At 36.4% G+C, this 23,001-nt stretch overlaps 1 pseudogene; it reads right to left on the reverse strand.

The window, feature by feature from the left end:
* Positions 1-8,952: 8,952 nt before the first annotated feature.
* Positions 8,953-9,924, reverse strand: LOC149247403 (carbon catabolite repressor protein 4 homolog 1 pseudogene; annotated as a pseudogene).
* Positions 9,925-23,001: the final 13,077 nt, after the last annotated feature.

Here is a 23,001-nt window from a genome sequence, read left to right on the forward strand (position 1 = left end):
GATGACACAATAGATGACTCTCAAGGAGATGAGGAGAAAAATAAGCGGACCAAGGAACCCAACATATGATAGAATATCAGGACCGCATGAAGACTCCATCTGATGCATAGCCCCTTGGAGTCTAAGCATGCAAAACAAAGCACATCTTTTGAAATACACCTCTTATTGTACCTTAAATGTTTGCTTATCATTGTTATATCATTCAGTCTTCAATCACATGCATGGTTGCAAGAACTGAAAGTCATTCCATCTGTTTCGTCTATGTGTCTTGCTCCCTTTCGCTTGTTTATTAGATAGCTTAGAAGATGAAGAGTATTACCACTTGTTTATTTAAGCTACGGAAGTTGTGACCAACATGACCTTATGACTAACCAGGCACGATGCAAGGCATCCTATGTGGGATGAAAGATGTTTGATGATATGTATATAGTCAGTACAACCATTTGCATTAATCCTTGCTTTGTGTCTTCCATGTACCCCCACTAGTCATCAGATTTAGCTACCCACTACCAGTAGTCTCTTAGTTCTTTCCTAACAAAGCAGGGGAAGGAATTTCCTTCAACCTGATTTCTTCAAGGCGCTTCATAGAAAGTATAGAGCTAAGAGAAGGAGATGTGGAATTTCACTATCAAACTCTTGAAAATACATTGTATGTTAGAATTTATCCAAACGATTAAGCTGCCACTCAACAACATTGTCAATCTTGGAAGACTCAAGAAAGATCACATCTCTAGATATTATAAACTTCTTATTCACTTCATCATAGAGATGGTATTGTTACACAAAAATATCGTCATCATGATTATTTGCAGTCAGTATGGGTCTATCATTACTGGTATTGTCCTCCTAAGCAAGTCTCAGACCTCAGCTCTTCAAATCAAGCTTTGGAAATGAGAGAAAGACATTAAAAACCAATGTAACTCTGGTTCCGCACTTTCTCTCATGGTGACCTGTGGTCCCGCAACAAAAACTGCGGACCTGACCGCTCTGTCCCTAACGGTGTAGGTGCAGACTCTTGTGAATGTCAAAAGGTGCAAGTTTTATCTTAAAAATCTCACTTTGGGTTAATTCTAGAGGTTTCTAGAAGGAATTTTGATGTGGATTGTTCGCTCTGAGGTGGTTCATGCATCCCAAAAGAGAAGGAGCTAATCCCTTGATGTGAGGAGCTATCCCTTTGAAGGAGGGCTTTATCCCTTTCAAGGAGGACCTAGTAACTTCCCTCCATTGCACTATAAATACAGGAATTGGGCTGGTTGTTGGGGAGGTTAGAAGCTGAACCTTTTTTAGGGTAAATGCTGGTGAAATCAAGACTTCCTAGTTAAGCCTAAAGAGGAGAGATCAAATACCTTTTTGGTTTCATTGGGGTGTGAGTGAAACTTGTCAAAGTAGAGGAGACTTCTTGCTCGACCCTGGGAGGAGCTTGTATAGCGTCAAGGCAAAGGTTGTAAGGTTCTTCTTCTTTTGAATTAATACAACCAAACTCATTTTTCTCAACAAATATCTTATGTTATTTGTTTCATGGACTCCTTGACTTTCATGTTAAATATGTTTTATGCAATTGGCTTTTCAGGTGCTATTTAATTTGTTTGCCTTGTTTGTGATTGCAGATCCACGAAAAGGAGCTCATTTGGCTCGAAGGAGCGAGGGCATCCACAAGCTAGCGTTGGACCTAAGGTAGGCCCTAAAAACACTTGTTTGCTATTGTTTATTAAATCATATTTAGATAAAGATAGTGTCTGGTTGGTTTGCTTGTCATTAGGTATTTTTTATATTCTAGGAAGGTCTATCTTGTCCGCAAGATCGACTTATTTCGTGTGACAAAATGGCGACTCAGCTGGGGACTTGATTGTTTTCCTTGTTTATACTTTGACCTAAGAAACTGTATTTTTTGTTTCTATTTTTGACTTGATGATTGTGGGATTGGGTGTTTTTAGTTAATCTTGAGTTAATTTTTATTTTTCATAATTTTGGGAGAAGTACGCACGCACTGAGTTAAGCATAGTGCGTACCTGTACGCGCTTTTGCTTTGTGCACAGAGCGTGAACGCACCTGTGTAAACAGGCTGCCTGCGTACCCTGTCAAAATTTTGAGAAATTTTAAATTTTTCTCTTTTTTATCAGTTTAAAATTTGTTTATAGGTTTTAGCCATTGCCCAGACCTGCATGTACTCTGTCAAAAACTTTCCTTGGATTGATTTCGTTAGTGTTAGGGTTTTAGGTGAATTTCCTAGGAGTTTTGCTTGTTGGGTTTGTTTTTCATTTTGGTTGTGTAGTGGCTCTGAGCTTAGAGGCTTTAGGGACTTCAAATCACCTTAGTGTCTACCAGCTTTCTTATGAGTCTGACCATGTATGAAATCTCCCCTTGTTGAGGAATCCGCTTTGTATTTTCTCATTTCAAAACATCGAAAAGCTTATGTTTGAGAGTTTGGATTTTCATTTTCAAAAAGAAAACGAAATTGGTTGTCCTTGACTGATTTGTGATTCTGCATAAATTAGTCCTTAGCTTGCATCTAGCTGAGTAAAACATCCTTAAAAAGGACTTTTAGTAGGCTTTGACTTCAAATAGGTTTTTATAGTTTATAGCTCTCAAAGTTAGTCATTTCCATTAGTTTTGAGTGTTTTATTTACAAAATATAAAAAATCTCTTTAAAAAAAAAATTAAAAAAAATGTTTTTTGTGGTGATTGAATGCTTTGAAACGAAAAGGGAAATTTTTGTGAAATAACTAGTTGTCTCGTTTTGAGTGCTTTGAAAAGAAAAACTCTTCTTTTAATTTGTTTAATTGAGAAAATTTTGTGTTACAAAGTATTTGCATTCTCAAACTCTTTCTTAGTTTTAGAAGTTCATCGAAGAGAAAAAGATTGTTTAGATCATCTTAGGTGCATTTTTAGTGATTTTGAGTCGAGTCTTCATACCACGAGTTTCATCTCCGCACCTTTGGACTTCAACAAAAAACCACTAAAATTAACGCTTAAAGTAAAATTCACCTAGTAAAATTTTTATTTCTAGGGCTCTGATACACCAACTTAGCTTAGGCTAGTGTCTTGGAGTAGGAGAGTAATTAACTCTCCAAGACAGTAAAAACAAACAAGTAGTTGTATCTTGTGGTAGGGAAGAAATCCAATTGTTGCATTTATGATCTGGGAAAGCTCCTCTGGGAAAGCTCCTTCTTGGTTGCATGTGTCTCTAATAGGGTGGTACTATTATCTCTCCCTTAGTGACTCACTTTACTCTATCCCTCCATAGTAGAAGAAATTAGACACACCTATAGCTTAACCCTCCCCAGACACACCTTCCAACGTTTGAAAGGCACACATGTGCTCCTATCTCTTATTGATAGTTATAGCTAAGGCATATGTATAAGAATACATGGAAACTAGGTCAATGCTTTGGTGGGGTATCCTATTCCAAATGGTTCGAGGTGTAATATAGAGTTCATGTCAGAGAGACCCTTGGTTTATGTATTTCCAACAACGGTGCTAGTAGTTCTAGATGGCAACTTGTTCTTATTGTGTGTGTTTTGAACCTCTCATCTCAAATGGATCATCATCAAATCTTACTGCTGGGGTGTTTCTCTAATTTATCCCTTTATCAATTTTCAATCCCTAATGAACCCCTCTATCACTTGTCTCAGTTAAAGTTTGATGGTGAGGATGGAACACCCATATCTGTGCACATTTATGATTTTCTAAAATCTTGTGAATCTTACAAAATTGATGATGAAAATTTTGTTTTTGTGGTTTTCTTCATAACAATTAAGGTCAGGTTAATCAATGGTGCCATACCTTATCACCTACCTTCATCCATTCTCCATCATTTCCTCAAGGAACTCTATCAAGCCTTTGATAGGTATGATTACTGAAATGTTTATAAGAGAATCATCCAATTAAGAATCAAAACTAATTAATAAGTTGAGGATTTCTCTAATCTATTCCTTCCATTTTGTTATGAATTTCCGGAAGACATGGATTGGGATTTCTTTAAAAATAACCAACATTTGGTTCATGCCATGATAGGAGTTTTGTTAAACATGTCATAAATATGAATTCTACTGTTTTAAAAAACATATCTGAGCATAGGGATGCCATACTTATATGGGATTCATTAAGAATCATTGATGCCCCATCACAATAACCATATTAGCATCTATAAATCCTTATATTCATTGTACATTTAGTGATTAACCAAAACATGATGAGAGCCATACATTTTCATTGTCATAAAACTCATTCATAAGCACCATATAACCAAAAGAAATATAAAGGATATAAAAACCATATAAACCACATATAAACAAGTATATTTACCGATAAAATACCAGTGAGGAAGATATATCTTATTGATGAATGCAAATCCAACCAGGTTTGGGACTTTCACATTCCACCTGAACATATATTGGCTGAACCAAACGTCTCTTTATCCATCCATCCCCGTGCCATATTCCAAGCATCAATGTGGGATATCATAGAACAAATCCATCAAAATCATACATGGGCTTCCAAAGGCCAAACCACCTCAACCCTCAAACAGTGGTTCGTCCTCACGGTCGGAAGTCATTACCCCTCATCATATTTGTTTCTACTAAATATTTCCAGGGGTCTAGAGCATCTCTTCCAGCCAAGGCTCCAGGATTAGTAACTCAAACACAATTGCTATTGGGCTCCAGAGTGTTTTTTCCAACCAGTGCTCTAAGACTAGTAACTCAACCCACAAAGGGCTCTAGATAATTTCTCCAACCAAGGGTTTAGGATTAATAACTGAAACAAAGTTGTTATAGGTCTCCAAAATGTTTGTCGAATGAAGCTTCCAGTAACTAACAACTCAACCCACAACCAAAGAAGCCTGAGAACCAACCAAAAGACAAAATGGAAAGTCTCCCACAATACCATGGCTATCCAAGAAATGGAAAATGTGGGAAAAGCCACTATCAATCCAGGAAATCTGCCATGGAAATGAAAAACATGACCAAGAAACCACATGCATATGCCATTGATGCCAAAAGTAGTAAGGAAACCATACATGAAACTCAGTACCTACAAGAAAAACCCATCGTATTTGTTCCTCACAATATCCTCTTGCACTTCCCTGCTCTTCCTTCACCTTCTTGCTCCAAATCCCAACAACAGAAAACTCCTAGATTTCTTAAAGAAAACTCCAAGTATCCAAGAGTATGAGAGAGAGAGAGAGAATAAAATGAGAGCTCCAAAATAGAACTGAAAAAATTCTTAATTGACCAAAGCCATGAACAGATGATTAGAAGACTTTTTTATTAATGAGGCCTCTATTTTATCAAGTTTTAGTTATTTTCCTTAATTTTCCTCCTCACATGCAACATGTGACCTTTCACCTTCCTTTTCTCCTAATTTCCATTATTTTCATAAATAAATGCCAATAAATTCAACTTTGTCTTCGAAATACCTTACCATTGCCTTTTCCAATTTTCATATCCATAATAAGCCAAATGAACACCCACACTAGGATGTTTTTTGCAACATTTGGCTTCGAATATGTGTCCCATGACCATGTTTATTATTTTACCTTCATTAACTTTTATTAAATGGATTTTTTAAATAGGGTTGTTACACGTAGCAGTTATCCTCAAACCATGTATGATTTGGTTCAATATTCAAAATGCTATTTTATAATCCTGGAAAGTTCTAGGACCTGCGAGAGAGTTAAGGAATTTCAACTTCCATTGATGGTTATATCATGATCTCACAACCCTTGTAAGCCCCTAGACTATGTCAGATCTAGTTTCTCTTGCATAGTCATTCTCTTTGCATGGTTTCACTTGATGAAAATTCATTTTTTGAAAAATGTTTGATATTTCAGATGTAATCTTTAAAATTTTCAAGATTTTACTTTTCAGGGGGTTTAGGAATCCTTTTCAGTTCAGTCATATTCATGCAAATATCTCGCATCAACTTCGAGTTTGGAATGTGTATCTCTCAAAGAGTCATGGAATTGCGAAGTTGATCACTCCAAAGACCATATTTTGCTAAAGGGATCATGCCTATCATATTAATTTCTTAGTTGGCATACCTTTTAAATTCCTTCGATTATTGTGATGCTTGTATATTTCATCACTAGTTCCAGGAAAATGATTCATCACATTCTTCCTACGAGGAAGTTGGTTTGATTATTTAGAGCATCCACAAAGTTGTCAAAATTGGTTTATCTTTGTTAATAAAAAAATAGGAGTTTAGTTCTTTAACCAACTCATCTAATCATGATTCTGTATTTGATGACTCTCATTCAACTTACTATTTTCCCATTTACGCATCAAATGAAAATTGTCTTACACCATTCAATCTTTATTGTTTAACATCATACTTTTCGAGTATTGGTCGAGTTGTCGAGGAACTTCAGCCTTTCTTGTTCATTATGTCAAGTCCTCATTATCTCAACATGACTGCTAAATATGATCGAATCTATTTTTCCTCACAAGTTTCTAACTGTAATCACGTGCCTCTAATTGAAAATTCATCTTCCCAAATATTTTCGGGTTTTGAAGAGGATTATCATGATTTTATGATCCAATCGCTAAAGGGTTGGAACTGTCTTACCTCACAGGCTCTGTCACAAGAAAATAGTTTCGATCCTTCCTCACGCTTGCTAAGGAATTCAATGCATATGGAGACACATTCATAGGAAGCTTCAAAGGTTTGTTGAATGACGGTCCTCACAAGAAAGGAAAGAATATAAACTGGTTAGAAGTGGTGTCTATGGCCTATATTTCTACTAACAAGAAAGACCTTTAAATTGTTGTTCAAGTTATTGAAGTTCTTATCTTTCTATTCCACGTTGTTTTATATATGATTAAATTGATTGCATATTTGTGATCGTAGTTGGGGAAAAATTAAGGTGGCTACATTTCAAATTCTATTATATGCGACCCCAACCATCTAGTTGGTTAGGCTAGGAATGGGTCTAGTTTAATTTTAGTTTAGCTACACATCCATCTTGCATTTGCTTGCTGTAGTTTTCCTTGTGTTTTCTAGTTCTAGTTTCACATCATGTTTTTCTTTAGCCATTTTTGTCTGTCTTCTGGTTTTGTTTCGTTGATGTATGTTGTATTTCCTTTCATTTTGTGGGACGATGCATGAAGATTCTCTGTTGGATCCAAGGGAGTGTGGAAAAATAGAAAATGACTTTGTAACACCAAAACATTCGGCTAACTTTTTGTCGTTCTTGTCTTGGTTACAGATTTTGATTTATGATTTCTGACGGAAAATACGATCCTTAAGTTAGGAAAGCCTTGTGTCAAAACATGACCTCCATGTCTATTATGGAAACCTCATGCCTGCACTCGGGTTTTTGTTTTTCCATGTTCTGAAACTTATCCAATCAAGTAGAGAAGGACAAGGGGAAAAGTCTAAATGGGAAAACAAATGTCGAAGGTCTTATATATGCTTCCATGAAGGGACAACCTCTCCTCACCTTAATTAGTTTAGATCCCTCTTCCACCGATGAGGGTAGTCAAAGAGTTACAACAAAGGTGAATAATCATCTCTTGGTTATATATACGCCCTCATTGTATCAGAAAAGGTCTTTTTTACCTTGGTTCCTCCCACAAGGAATTGAAGAGATAAGCTAGTCCTTTTGAGGAGAAAGGAGTGGCTCCAACGCTCCACTATTGAAGATAATGATGTTCATTGGACACATGTGTCTTAGAACTTTAACTTAATAACAAAAACCTTCGAGGGTAGCATGTTCTTCGTGCATGGATTATGAATATTCGTAAGAATATTATGCCAATGTTTGTATATTCATGTTTGCTTTCATCTATGCTAAAGTACTTGGACTATTTCAGTTATTTTACAACTTTTCTTCTTTAGAATTTGTTGTAATGGATGCTATTATTGTCCAATCGTTAACATGATACTTAACATGTACGTCTCATTGATTGGTTTTCATTCCTATCGTATATTTTGTGGACTCATCCAACTGGATCAAGTCAATAAATCAAGTCAATGATCAAGTCAATAAATCAAGTCAATGATCAAGTCAATAAATCAAGTCAATGATCAAGTCAATAATCAACATGAAAATCATCCCATGAATAGTAATAATTCTAACTATTCGTTGGATCCTTCTTCTTCCCCTATCCGTCTAGTTGTTGCTGTTGTTAGCTCTAGGCTTTCCTTTGTGGTTAACCTTTCCCTCATTGATCTTGATCCCTCTTCCTTTCATATCTTAGAGAAACGAATTTCGCCTTAGACCCTCTATGAATCCCCAAAGAGGATATTCTCTACTCTATTGAGCTTGTATGCCAAAACCTTCTATCTCATGTAGCTGAAGAAATTTGATAAGAATGTGGTAGGGTTGTAAGGGAGGAAAAACCTCCCAAACCAAATTTATCCAAAAATGAAGTCCAAATTTATCCATATTTTAATTTTATTTTCTCTATAAAAACTATATAATTTGAAAAACTTAAAAGGTTAAAACAATAAAACTTTCAATAATAACTTAGACAAGCTAGGACATTATACAGTAATATGTTTTAAAAAAACTAAATTAATAAAATGTTATCCAGCTAAGTGTAAGCAGGGCTGACACTATACAGAAATATGTTTCAAAACACTTAAGAAAAATATTTCCATAAAAACCAAGCAAATGAATAATCAAGTATTTTAATTTTATTTGTTGCCATAAAAACCATATAATTTGAAAAACTTAAAAGATTAAAACAGTAAAACTTTCAATGATAACTTAGAGAAGCTAGGGCATTATACAGTAATATGTTTTAAAATAACTAAATTAATTAAATGTTATCCACCAAAGTGTAAGCAGGGTTGACATTATACAGAAATATGTTTTAAAAACATAGAGTAATAAATGTGTTTCAAAAATCTCAGATTAATAAATATGTTTCAAAAAACTCTGAAAAAACAGATTGAGAAAAATATTTCCAGCGAAATGTTTCGGCAAAATAAATAAAGCTTATTTACTGTTTACTGCAGTTTGGGAAGCGAGTTGAAAGTAAACTCGGCTGCAATTGCGATGTGATCGGAAGAGCGATTAACAGTAGGAAGTCCACCCCGCTTCACCTCATCCTCGTCAATCAACTCCAGTAACGACACCACTTTCAATTTGGTGGTACTGTAGAGAATGTAATCCAACGTTCCCTCAAATGTTTCCCGGTCATTCTTCACGAAGTTAGTGAAACGGGGCTCCCCGGTTTCACGATCCATTTTTTTATGAATGTCTTCCCGCAAAGCATTGCATTGAAAATACGAAGAATAAGCACTTGCTAACGGTAATGCATGGCGAAATTCCTTGTGTAAGCCTTTGGTAAGAAGTGAGTGGGGAGCGCTTCCGGACAAAGAATTGAAGTCCCCACATAGTACAACAGGAATATCAGAGACACAGTCATTCTCTTGCTCCAACTCATTCTCCAACCTTTTGAGCAAACAATCAACCTGCAACAACTTTATATCACTGTTTTCTGGATTTGCATGAATGTGGGTATTAGCTATGACCACAAGTTGATTAGTCTTTTTGAACGAAAGCTGAACATGCAGGGCAATGTTGTCTTTGTATATTAAACCTATCCACCACCATCTTATCAAATCAAACTCTTTCACTTTATAGAACGTTGCACAACCGTCAATAGTTTCAGTGAAATATCGTCTTTTCTTTTCTTTAAACAGCCCCTCATATCCTAGTTTGGCCAGTTCTGGTTTGAAAAAATTACAAAAGTGGTTGTGCTGCACTTCCTGGAGGCAAATGATGTCCGCCTGACATTCTAATATTTCTTTTAGCAGGTTTGGTCTGCGGTATTCCCAGCGGAGAGCGAAGGACGGACAGTTGGGAAACTGCTGTGAAGTAGCATACCTGTCTGCCAGAACGTTGTATGTTACCACTGTGAATGATGGACCGACTGTCAAACTTCCGTCATTCATGTTGTTGTTAAGCTTAGTCATTTTCTGAGCACTCCGGCGAATAACAGGCTTAGTAACAAAAAAATCCCTTTCCTTCAATGTGGAGAAGTGATTCGGTCTAGGTAGACTAACTGTAATAATTTCTCTTCGTCAATTAGCTATCCTATTTTCTTAATATTCGGATGAAATCAAAAAAACGAAAACATTGTTGAAATTCTACCACGCTAAGTTCTCAGCCGTAGCTTTCTTTGTGCTCTGAGTTTTTCTATAAGACTTACCAGCCAGCTCTCTTTCGTTAAGACCGAATGCCACTTTTTATCTATAAACATAAATAAAGCTCCACGCTCTATATATAGACAGAAAGACCGATTCGTGGTTTTATTCGCTTATTTATTCCTTCCATAAATTTCCATTAGCCTTTATTTATATAACCTAGTCCTGTTTTGTCGGTTTATAAAATAAAAAGTTGAATGGGACGTTGGCATGATTTGAGCTTTCGTAACCCTACAAAACAAATTAATAACTCATGGGTGGTCATTGTTGGATGATGTAAATAAACCATTTAAAAAAATATAAAATTAACTCTTTAATATGCACAATTTATCTTATTGGAAAAAATAAAAATAATCCCTGAATGACAGCCCATTCTAAATGGTCTCACAGAAACCCATTATCGAAATCTTATCTCATTTGTTGTTGTACATTATCAAAAACTTTTTGTAAAGAAAAAAAGTTAATTTGAGAGTCTTTATCTCATATTCCTAATCTATCTAATTGTATAACCAATAAAGAATCTTTATCTCATATTCCTAATTATCTAATTGTAGGGTTAATTTGAGAGTCGTCAATTCACCATAGGAGGATCTTTCTCGGTAAATTTCATACATATTAAGGTTTTATTCTTCGAGGAACCCCTTAAAATGCATATGGTTTCCCCGCCCAAGTCTATTATCCCACCAATCGTTCGTGGGTTAAAACTTTATATCCCCTCTTTGAAGCATATTTCATGGAATGGGCGGAGGGTTTACACCCAGGCCCTCCACTAAGGGCCACACAATACGCGCGGCAGGCGTGCGGAGGGGCGATTCTCAGGTCCTCCATCTACGGTTGCGCCGCCCATGTGGAGGGGCAATTCTCAGGCTCTTTACCTAGGGTTGCGCCACCATGAGCGGCGGGTGAGCGAGGGACCACGAGCCAGTTTTTTTATTTTTATTTTTGTAACTAAAAAATCATTAAAAAAATAATTTTCTTAATAATTTTTAAAATTAAAATTTTCTTATTTTTAATTAAAAAAAGTTGTTTTAAGGTTTTTTTTAATATTTTTTTTAATTAAAAAAACCGTTTAAGAAGAATGCGTTTATTTTTATTTTTTATATAAGAACAAAAAATTGTTTAATTATTTTTTTCATATTTTTAAAATAAAAAATTAATTAAAAATTTTTAATCTTTAATTTATTTGTTTTTAAATAAAAATTTTAAGCCTATAAAAAAAAGATTTTACTAGTTTTTTGGGATTTTTTTTTGAATTTTTTTTGTTTTTTTTAAATGTTTTAAATATTAATTTTACTAGTTTTTTATTTTGTTTTTTGTTAATTATTATTATTATTATTTTCTCTTTAGTTTTTGTTAAATTTTTTTTTTTTTCTATTTTTACTTCATTTTATATATTTTTTTAAATTTTGTATCTTTTTTCCAAATTCTCTTATGGTTTATTAGATGATTTTTTTTTTGACATTGCTTATTTTGTTTTCTTGTCCTTTTCTATATATATTTTATATTCTTTTTTTAAGTAATCAACATTTGAAAAAAGAAAAATAAAACAAATTGAAAATTCGTTAAGTAATCATAATTTTAAAAAAATGAACATAATAAATTTTAGAGTGTAAAAATTAAGTCCTTTAAAAAAATTGTATGCTGCATCAACACCTTTCAAAATGAGCATGAAAATCACTAACATTTAAAAACAAATATTTATATTTGATACATAGGAAAATTTAATGTGTCTAAAATATGCTAAAAAAAACAAGTGCATTTTGCATCACCACTTTTCAAAATCGAGTCACGTTTTTACTACCCCTACGAAATGGGTAATCGTATCGATTATTTAAAGTGCCAAAAACTATGCTCTAAAAAAATATGTATCTTTTGCATCGCTCCTTTTCAAAATCGAGTCAATTTTTTGCTATCTCTACGAAACGAGTAACAGTATCAGTTCCTGTTTGAAAGTTTACGTTGTTAGAAGCAATAGAAAGCAATGACACATGGGAGTTAGTGAGCATTTTGAAAGAAAGACATGCCATTTGAGCAAAGTGGGTCTATTAGAACGAAAGCAACATTGAGGGAAAGATTGAAAGTTACAAAGCAAGACTAGTTGTCAAAGGATACAAGAAGTAGCATGGAAGAGATTAAGTGAAGACGTTCAGGGCAATTGCACAGACGGAGATAGTGCACGCAGTTGTGGCGATTTTTGCGCAGCATAAATGAACATTTTATCAGATGGACGTAAAATCAGCGTTCTTGAATGGAGTGCTGAAAGATGAAGTGTATGTTGCACAACCACCTGGTTATGAGGTTGAATGCCAAGAAGACAAACTGTGTCGGTTGACGAAAACTCTTTATGGATTGAAGCAAGCACTACGCACATGGTCCAATAGGAAAGATGCCTACTTGTTAGACAATGGTTTCCACAAATGTGATGGTGAGCATACTCTCTACATCAAAAAGAGCGAAGGTAAGATTCTCATTGTCATCTTATATGTAGATGATTTCAGTTTTACAAGAAGTAATGATTTACTCATTGCTGATTTCAAGCAAGTCATGAAGAGTGAATTTGAAATGACTAACTTGGTGTCGTTAGGATATTTTTTGGCATAGAAGTGAAGCAAATAGAAAATGGAATTTTTATGTCTCAAGCAAAGTATGTGACAGACGTTTTGGAGAGTTTAAAATGCAGAACAACAAGTCCGCACCAACTCCAACTGTCATAGGGCTGAAGTTGAGCAAAGAAGATTACAACAGCAATGTTTATCCAACATTATACAAAAGCATAATAGACAACTTGATCTATTTGACCGCCACTTGGCAGGATATAATGTATGCAGTAAGTTTGGTCTCAAGGTTCATGGAGACACCCAAGGAGACATGTTGGCAAGTAGCGAAAAGGATTCTAAGGTATGTCATTGGGACAAGACAGTATGGATTTTGTACACATCAGTAAGTGATTTCAGGCTAGTTGGTTACACTGATAGTGATTGGGTAGGTAGTGTCGATGACATAAAGAGCACGTCAAGAAATGTTTTTCATTTGGGTTGCACAGCCATTTAATGGGCCTCCAAGGAGCAGTAACAATAGCACCGTGTCAAGCAGTTTCTGATGAGAAGGATGTTTAGGGATCTTCATCATGACCAAGAGGGAGGGACAAGTATTTTCTGTGACAACACCTCAACAATTGCATTGTTAAAGAATTTTTCCTTCCATAAAAGGACCAAGCATATTGATGCTAAATATCGTTTTATTAGAGAGTTGATTAGCAATGATGAAATTGTGTTGCAGCACTGTAGGTCACAGGAATAATTTGCTAATATTTTCACAAATCCATTGGCAGGTGAAAGTTTTGTTTATGTAAGAAACTGTTTGGAAATTATCAATGCTGGCAATTGTGATTAAGGGGGAGAATGGAAATAATAATTCTAACCACCACAATAAACAACCCAACAACAGCCATACTTGTTAGACGTATTTTTGCAAGTTGTGTGTCTGTTTGAAGATGGAAGGACTGAATCTAGGCGCGAACCATTTCGAAACACAACAAGGAATTTAAAGCAGTTAATGTACTTTGGTAAATAGATATCAGCAAACATTCATTCAGCCACTATTTCCCACACTCCAGAAACACCTCCGTGATTCTAATCACACTCAACAACAACATCATATTAATTATTTTTTCTTTGTCATGAATTAAATGTAAAATTGTATGTTGAGTTAAATATGAATGTAAAAATTTATTTTGATAGTTTAAAGAGTAAGAGAGTTGAAAAAAAGAGTGCAAGTGTTTGAGGAGAAAATGGTGCAGCAAATTTTGGGTGGCACATGAAAACAACAGTTACTGTGTTTTAGTATGTGTCATTATGCGTGAAAGCAAATCAATATAAACCTTAGATTTTACTTGGTGAGTGAGTTACAGTCTCATGTGAATGTATCTCCAAGATTTAAAAGTCAATCCTAAGTTTTATTTGTGATGCTCCAAGCTTTAAATCTTTTTTTGCCATAAGGGAATATTGTGTATCTATTAAGTCTCTGCAATAGCTCAACGAAATTAATGTCTGCGAAATTCAAGTCTATGAAATAGGTCTCTGGTGCACGAAGGTAGTTGCATGAAATCAGCTCTGCAGTGCACAAAGCTAGTTGCATGATAATAGCTTCGTAAGTGTCATAACCCTATGCTCCTCCGTGAAAATTACCTCCATGAAATTTAATTTCCTAAATTTTTCTAATAGAAATCCATTTCCATTTACATTTTGTGAAGAAGATGATTTCTGTGGAAAAAGCAGAGCCTCTTTCTCAATTCGTGGAGTTCAAGATTTTTGGATTCGAGATCCTTGTTAGCACAATGCAATTTAGTCTCCGACTCCCTTATTTTCAGTTGAAGACGCTCATTTTATTCATATAAAACTATTGCACGTTTGTTTACATTGTTTAATAATGAGTTAAAATTCTCCTCAACGAGTCTTTTCACTTCTATAATCTCTAAAACATTATATTCTAAATAAACAATAATTCGATCTTTCTTCAGTACCTGTAGCCATGAAGGTGTCTAGACCCTTCTCGAAAGAATCCAAGGTTGTTTCTAGCTCATCTACTTTTATCGTGAGGATTACATCTTTTTCTTCTAAAACAAATCTGCTTCTGTCCATTTCAGTCCATAGAGAGTTGTTTTCATTCTCAAGTAACACTTTTGCAGCTGCAGGTGATGACATTTGATCTTCCAATTCAGAAACTCCACCATCACTTTCATTGAACTGGGCGTTCCCGAGTCCACTTCAGTTCTTAGTTCTCTATTTTGATGATCTAGTAATCCCGTTTCCATATTCATCAACTCAAGCTTCGTTTACATCACCACAACATTGCTTTCCAAATTTTCCTTTTCAAAATCCTATTGAGACAGTGCGCGCAGTTGTGGCGATTTTTTGCGCAGCATAAATGAACATTTTATCAGATGACATAAAATCACAGTTCTTGAATGGAGTGCTGAAAGATGAAGTGTTGTTGCACAACCACTTTGGTTATGAGTTGAATGCCAAGAAGACAAATTGTGTTCGGTTGACGAAAACTCTTTATGGATTGAAGCAAGCACTACGCACATGGTCTAATAGGAAAGATGCCTACTTGTTAGACAATGGTTTTCCACAAATTTGATGGTGAGCATACTCTCTACATCAAAAAGAGCGAAGGTAAGATTCTCATTGTCATCTATATGTAGATGATTTCAGTTTTTACAAGAAGTAATGATTTACTCATTGCTGATTTCAAGCAAGTCATGAAGAGTGAATTCGAAATGACTGACTTGGTGTCGTAGGATATTTTTTGGGCATAGAAGTGAAGCAAATAGAAAACGGAATTTTGATGTCTCAAGCAAAGTATGTGACAGACATTTTGGAGAGTTTTAAAATGCAGAAAACAAGTCCGCACCAACTCCAACTCTCATAGGGTTGAAGTTGAGCAAGAAGATACAACAACAATGTTTATCCAATATATACAAAGCATAATAGACAACTTGATCTAATTGACTGCCACTTGGCAGGATATAATGTATGTAGTAAGTTGGTGTCAAGGTTCATGAGACACCAAGGAGACATGTTGGCAAGTAGCGAAAAGGTTCTAAGGTATGTCATTGGGACAAAACAGTATGGCATTTTGTACACATCAGCAAGTGATTTCAGGCTAGTTGGTTACACTGATAGTGAATTGGGTAGGTAGTGTCGATGACATAAAGAGCACGTCAAGAAATGTTTTTCATTTGGGTTGCACAGCCATTTCATGGGCCTCCAAGGAGCAGCAACAATAGCACCGTGTCAAGCATTTCTGATGAGAAGGATGTTTAGGGATCTTCATCATGACCAAGAGGGAGCGACAAGTATTTTCTGTGACAACACCTCAACAATTGCATTGTTAAAGAAGTTTTCCTTCCATAAAAGGACCAAGCATATTGATGCTAAAGATCGTTTTATTAGAAGTTTGATTAGCAATGATGAAATTGTGTTGCAGCACTGCAGGTCACAGCAATTGTGATTAAGGGGGAGCAATGGAAATAATAATTCTAACCACCACAATAAACAACCCTACAACAGCCATACTTGTTAGAGGTATTTTTGCAAGTTGCGTCTCTGTTTGAAGATGGAAGGACTAAATCTAGGCGCGAACCATTTCGAACACAATAAGGAATTTAAAGAAGTTAATGTACGTTAGTAAATAGATATCAGCAAACATTCATTCAGCCACTATTTCCCACTCTCCAGAAACACCTTCGTGATTCTAATCACACTCAACAACAACATCATATTAATTATTTTTTCTTTGTCATGAATTAAATGTAAAATTGTATGTTGATTAAATATGAATGTAAAAATTCATTTGATAGTTTAAAGAGTAAGAGAGTGAAAAAAAAGAGTGCAAGTGTTTGAGGAGAAAATGGTGCAACAAATTTGGATGCACATGAAAACAACAGTTACTGTGTTTCAGTGTCATTATGCGTGAAAGAAAATCAATATAAACCTTAGATTTTACTTGTGAGTGAGTTACAGTCTCATGTGAATGTATCTCCAAGATTTAAAAGTCAATCCTAAGTTTTATTTTTTGTGATGCTCCAAGCTTTAACTTTTTTTTTCTGCCATAAGGGAATATTGTGTATCTATAAGTCTCTGCAATAGCTCAACGAAATTAATTTCAGGGAAATTCAAGTCTATGAAATAGGTCTTTGGTGCACGAAGGTAGTTGCATGAAATCAGCTCTGCAGTGCACAAAGATAGTTGCATGATAATAGCTTCGTAAGTGTCATAACCTATGCCCTCTCCGTGAAAATTACCTCCATGAAATTTAATTTCCTAAATTTTCTAAATAAACCATTTCCATTTACATTTTTGTGAAAAGATGATTTCTGTGGAAAAAGCAGACGCCTCTTTCTCAATTCGTGGAGTTCAAGATTTTTGGATTCGAGATCCTTGTTAGCACATGCAATTTAGTCTCCGACTCCCTTATTTTCAGTTGAAGACGCTCATTTTATTCATATAAAACTATTGCACGTTTGTTTACATTGTTTAATAATGAGTTAAAATTCTCCTCAACGAGTCCTTTTCACCTCTAAATCTCTAAACATTATATTATTTTCTAAATAAACTATAATTCGATCTTCTTCGGTACCTATGCCATGGAGGGTCTAGACCCTTCTCGAAAGAATCCAAGGTTGTTTCTAGCTCATTTACTTTTATCGTGAGGATTACATCTTTTTCTTCTAAAACAAATTCTGCTTCTCTCCATTTCAGTCATAAGAGTTGTTTCATTCTCAAGTAACACTTTTGCAGCTGTAGGTGATGACAGTTGATCTTCCAATTCAGAAACTGCACCATCACTTTCATTGAATGGGCGTCCATGAGTCACTTCAGTTCTTAGTTCTCTATTTTGATGATCTAGTAATCCCCTTTCCATATTCATCAACTCAACCTTCGTTTGCATCACCACAACATTGCTTTCCAAATTTCCCTTTTCAAAATCCTGTTGTGCTCTCTACTACAATTTTCTCTTTTCTCCAGTAATTGTGTACACCTTGCCTCGAATCATTCAACCCACATTCCAACTAAACTTTCTCTTCTCTATATTGAAGTAAAACCCTCTCCTTTTGAATATAGATCTTGTCACTTTCCTTTATTACTACTAAATTTCTGATTGTTGGCTTATGGGGGGCTCACCTAGGTACAACATTAGTTATAAAAACAAATCCCTACACTATTGGCCCTTTCTACATAATCCCGTGGAGCCCAAACTAAAGTCTCACACGAGAGCAGTATAGGAGGATACTGGAACCATGTTTTTGTAGCCTCGAGATGGATGTGAAGTTGGTTTATTCCACTATACCTGCCTTCACACAAGTCGCTTCGTGCTCTCTTTTGCCCTTCAGTACCTTCGTGATCTGTTACAATCGACTTTCGCGTAGCTCTAACTAGGGGTTCAGATGCTTTTGCACCACAGAGCAGTGAAATGTGATATTTGCCCAACTACACTAATTATCTTACTTATCTTATTGACATATATTAATTATCTTCACGCAAACAGATATTATAACTTGCATTCACTTAACCAATATAGTTATCACACATTCACGCATCACATAAGCATTAGAAGTGAAATTCATACGCAATATAACAGATGCAAAAATAGGAAATAAATACATAGAAATGATAGAAACTTTCTTTGAGTAATACTTCCATATGATTACAGAATCACTCGCCCTGTGCACTCAACTACAGAGGTCTGCACACTCAGCTGCGAACTACTAGGAATCTACGCAATCACCTGTAGAGCCTCTTCCTACATTACGACCCAAAACTTAGAATTTTAGTTAGAAGCTATCTCTCATATATCATATCTTCATCTAGCCGCTCTATTTTTAGGTCCTCCTGCAGGTGGTTAGGACTTCGAATGATTGTTTGAACAACTTCATGTAGTCTGTTACTGCACTATCAACTACCTCCATTGTTGTTGTGACCGTGGTGGTATATTGTTCTCTGACCTCCGCCAGATTTTGAAGCTGAGACTTCAACTATAATTCTACGATCTGTAGGTTCTACTCCAGTTGAGCCCTAGGAATTTTTTCTCTTACGTCACACAACCATGTGGCTAACTTACGATGCACGCCTCCAGTGGTTCCTCTGCTTGAATGGCCACCTCTAGGACCATTTGGTAGGCTTCCTCCACAACCTGCATTATCTTATTGTTATGCTCTACTGCCTTGTTGCACTGCATGCTCAACTACTCAATCTCGGCCTCATTCTTTGTAATGAGTGCTCCATCTGGTAGCACTATTGTGTTGGTCACCCTGGCACGCAACATTTCCTCAACAGTTGAAGTGCCGACTGTGAGGTAGGTGACATTGTGCCAGCCTGTGGAGTGCACACCTACAACTCCTATATTTCTACCCAGGGAGCCCCCAATACCACCTGGTGTTGTTCCTGAAATTGTTGGAGGGCCTCTGTGGTGACATCCCTCACCATTTCACCCATATCATACAAATCCCCTTCAGTGAGGGTGATAGGGTCGAAAGATGTCTGCAAGGCCTTTGTTTTCTTTCGTGGCCTTACCTGCTCTGATGGTAATGGATGCTTGAGATATGTTGGCATTGTTTATAGGTCCATGCCACCTTTTATGTGTCTGTCTCTGGTTTTGTGAAGGTGACTTTTGTCCTTCGCGCTCCTTGTCTGTTGTTTTCAGTTGCTCCACTAGGGTCGCAGTGTCACACGCTGCCTGGGCCTTAGCTGCTGCTTCTTCTCTTCTAGCTTTTCCACCAGCTGTATCATCTAAATCTTTGTCTCTTCTTTCTTTCGTTGCATGGTAGAATTCTCTGCTTCCACCGCAAAGTCAGTTGGAGTGTGCCACTTTGGCGGCCAAGACTCAGAATTGTGAATATCACATCGTCAGTCGCCAGATATGGTATGTCATGCCACGTCTTCATGGGGTACTTCCATGCCCTAATGAAAACATGGTGGAAGTCTGCTTTGAACTTCACAAAGCTCTGCAAACTATTGTAGACTGTGGGCAATAACCGCGGCTTGCGATTGATCCCCATCCGGATGTCCCAATATATCTTGCTTTCTCTGATCCGCTCTACATCCTTCGTCACCTAGAGGGAAGCGTACTTCACTGCCTCTAGAACATCTGACATGACCGAAGGGAGTTGTATATCTTTGGGAAGCTCCCATGCCACCATTACAATCAACAATAAAATTCGTGCGTAATGAAACATTTTGCCTACTCCTGGCCTCGCGGAAATTCACAAGAAACTCAACGCATAGAGAGTTTTCCCAGTAGAACTGGACCCTTGTGCACATTACACTGCTAATGCAACCACTGGCATGGGCACCTCATCTACACAACACTTCCACATCACCTTCCCTACCAATATCTATGTTGTGACCCTGACTGCAGAGTTGTTGATGCTGGAGATGGCATACCCTCGCTTATTCTTCTCCAACTTAAACTTCTTTCTCATTGCCTAAATGAGGGCCAACTTGCCACCTTTTCGCTATGAAATGTTTTTTGGATCCTCCCCCGAGCAAGGGAGCCATGTAATTTGGTGAATCAGATGGTCTGTGATGGGGATCGGCTCCTCTAGCCATAAGCACATATCATGCACCAAGCAGAGCAGCTACCTAATGATAAAAAGTTGTTATTCAGGTGTGATGGTAATGCGGTACCCAGACTAGGTTAAGCAACCCTCGTTTTTCGACACCTCTGAGCCATTTCTGCAGCTCCAATTCAATCATTTGAACTGATGTGTCTATCTCCTGGTGCATTAGCTTTGCAGTCACTAAATGTGGGAAATTTTCATGGTCTGCGAGGTCTCAATCTTCAACTTTCAACATGGGAACCCATCCCAAGTGTGGTCCCTGAAAAATAATATCTCGGGGAGCAGTAGGGTTTGTAGAGAGCTCTTTCTCTCATCTATATCCTTTGGAAGCTTGGCTTTACCTTTCCATAGAGAAACATATTCACGTAACTATGTGTGAGGGTCCATGCCGTGGGTTTCGACTTCCATCTCTACATCCTCTTCCTCCACCAGGATTTCTTCAAATTCTTCCTCCTCATCGGCCTCCAGATTAATGGCCTTCCCTTTCCTACAATGTGAGCTTGGTCCTAAGTGTATTTTGGTGTGAGACACGCACCGGTATCATGGCATGTTTATCCTTCTTGGGTCTCGTTTTTCATGGTGATTGAGGGACCTCAACGATTATTCCAACACTCTCTAGGGCTTCCACTTCCTCAATTTCCTGCGTAGCTTCCTCAGCTATCACTACTACCATGTCCATGGCTTCTCTGGGTGCTGAAACCATTCTAGTTAGGAGGTCCTACGACTTTTTCAATAATGTTTCAAACATTGAACTTGCTCTCAAAGCCTCAAAGTTCGAAAGGTCCATAAACAATTGATAGCGCAACAGCTCATTTCTCAAAATGATAAGTGTTGTTTGTTGGACAACCACTTGTAATTTATAGGGCCTTTGAATTTGAATTCGACCGTTCCCCCCACATTTGGTTCATTAATGCTAGATTGGCAGTCGATTTTCAAGAATCTAGCCCATAAAGTTCACGTTAAATGCCTATCGCCCGCTCAATTTTCCCTCAAACCAAGCATCAAATCATGAACAGTGACTTTAACTGTCACTGTTAGGTAACCTACATGCCAACACATCTATCTCACGCTATCGCGGACCTGTGACACTTCGCTACTTTGCTCAGTCCTGACATCACACTATTCTCGAGCATAGTAGTTTATAGACTCATGCCTCCTTTTACACTACTACACCAAGAGCACTTTTAAGACATATTTTTAAGACAAAAGAAATATTTTGTCTTAAAAAACACTTTTTGTTTTAGTTATTTTACATTAAAATTTAATATCAATTACATTGTCTTAAATATAAACTTTAAGACAAAAATAGTTTGAGACAAAAATATTTTAAGACAAAACTTTATATCGAAGACAAAAATATTTTAAGACAAAGGCAGTTTGAGATAAAAATATTTGAAGTCAAAACTTTATATTTAAGACAAAATAATTTAAGATGAAAATACTTTGAGACAAAACTTTATATTAAGACAAACGTAGTTTGAGACAAACATTTGAGAAAAATCATTTGAGACAAAAATCATTTTAAGACAACTGCAAATTTGATTCTGATAATGTGCCATACATCGCCAGCTTGTAGGCAAGTACTGTCTTCCACCTATACCAAGGTTTTTATTGTACTTACCACACACGTTATATTATATAAAGACAATGATTTGTTAGGTGCTTTGATTAGTGGGGGTAGTCAACTAAGAAAAACGCGACAACTTTTACTATCAAGATTTCTTGGACATCAATTCTTCTTCTTTCCATTTTCATATCTACTGATACATTAGAGAAAACTTGTCTATCATTGCATTCAACAATGCTACATGGAGGGGGATTTTAAGACAATTTTTAAGAGAAAAGAATATTTTGTCTTCAAATATTCAATATGAGATGCTAGTAAAAAAAGGTAAAGGTAAAGGATTAGGGGTTCGTCTACTAGAATTCACCAAGTGATTGGTCTACCATGGTTATGATGTGATATTCAGCAAAGGAAAAGTGTTCCTGAGACTCACTAGCCATGGGACAGGTGAAGAAGATCGAGGTTCGTGTGAAAAACTTGTATAAGCTAGATGTGGGAGACTTGTTGCATTAACCACTAAGGCAGAAAAAGTGCAGGTCGCGATGTTGATGAACTTTGGCGCAAAATACTCTATCATTTGCATCATGGTACCTCGAATATTATAAAAGAAATAATGAATCACCTCGCTAAAGGAGCAATTAAGTAGTAGTATGTATGCAAAGGAGGTATGTTGCGGAAGTACATAAAATCCAGATTCCATGATGGGGAAAAAAAGCACATGCAGTCCTAGAAAGGATACCTATGATGTTTATGGACCCTTCTCGACAATCTACACTATTAGACACAAATATTTTGTCAGTTTTATTGACGACTTCTCACGAAACTATTGGATCTTCTTCATGTGGAAGAAACATGAGACATTCTCCAAATTTGTATAATTCAAGACACTAGTTGAAAAAGAAGCTAGCAAGAAGGTGAAGGCTCTGTTGTAGCGGATGCAACAACCTTGAAAATTTTGGGTTGCACTCAAATTTCGAAGCCTACTATGGATATTTTGATCGATCGTTCATTAATCACTTATCTGTAAGTTGATGATACCTAGCTCCCCTTTTCAATCTTAAGAGTCGTTCATGCTTTTATCTTTGCATAGAATGTGTCATATATTTGGCATGGGGGTTATTGTTTATCATGCAAAGGGAAGTTTGTTTTGCTTCAATGG

The sequence above is a fragment of the Pinus tabuliformis genome, chromosome 7 (assembly GCF_031772625.1).
Source record: "Pinus tabuliformis cultivar Carrire ecotype Pingquan chromosome 7, CPIR1, whole genome shotgun sequence".
NCBI classification, from domain to species: Eukaryota; Viridiplantae; Streptophyta; class Pinopsida; order Pinales; family Pinaceae; genus Pinus; species Pinus tabuliformis.